Source organism: Penaeus monodon, chromosome 24 (assembly GCF_015228065.2).
Source record: "Penaeus monodon isolate SGIC_2016 chromosome 24, NSTDA_Pmon_1, whole genome shotgun sequence".
In the NCBI taxonomy this organism is placed as follows: Eukaryota; Metazoa; Arthropoda; class Malacostraca; order Decapoda; family Penaeidae; genus Penaeus; species Penaeus monodon.
The window spans coordinates 33,106,369-33,106,690 of NC_051409.1; positions in this window are offsets into that span (position 1 = coordinate 33,106,369).

Sequence of the window (322 nt, forward strand, 5' to 3'; positions counted from 1 at the left end):
TGTATTATATATATATACCGCAACTTACTAGAATATTCATTTCCTTTATCATTAGGTAAGTCATTCATAGTATTATACCTGTAGTGGTAAAGGATACTTAACCGTTGTCATGAAATCAGTCATTTTTTTTCCTTTAGCAAGCGTTTAATGTTTATGTATCTATTATTTCGATTTCAGATATTTACATTCATGCGATAAAAAGTTATACATAAAAATCTATACTTTCTTTATACATGAAAAAAATAGATAACTGCAATAAGATAGATTTCAAAAGTGGTTGAGTTGCGAACTAGGGTTAGGTAACATATAGTGACAGAACTGT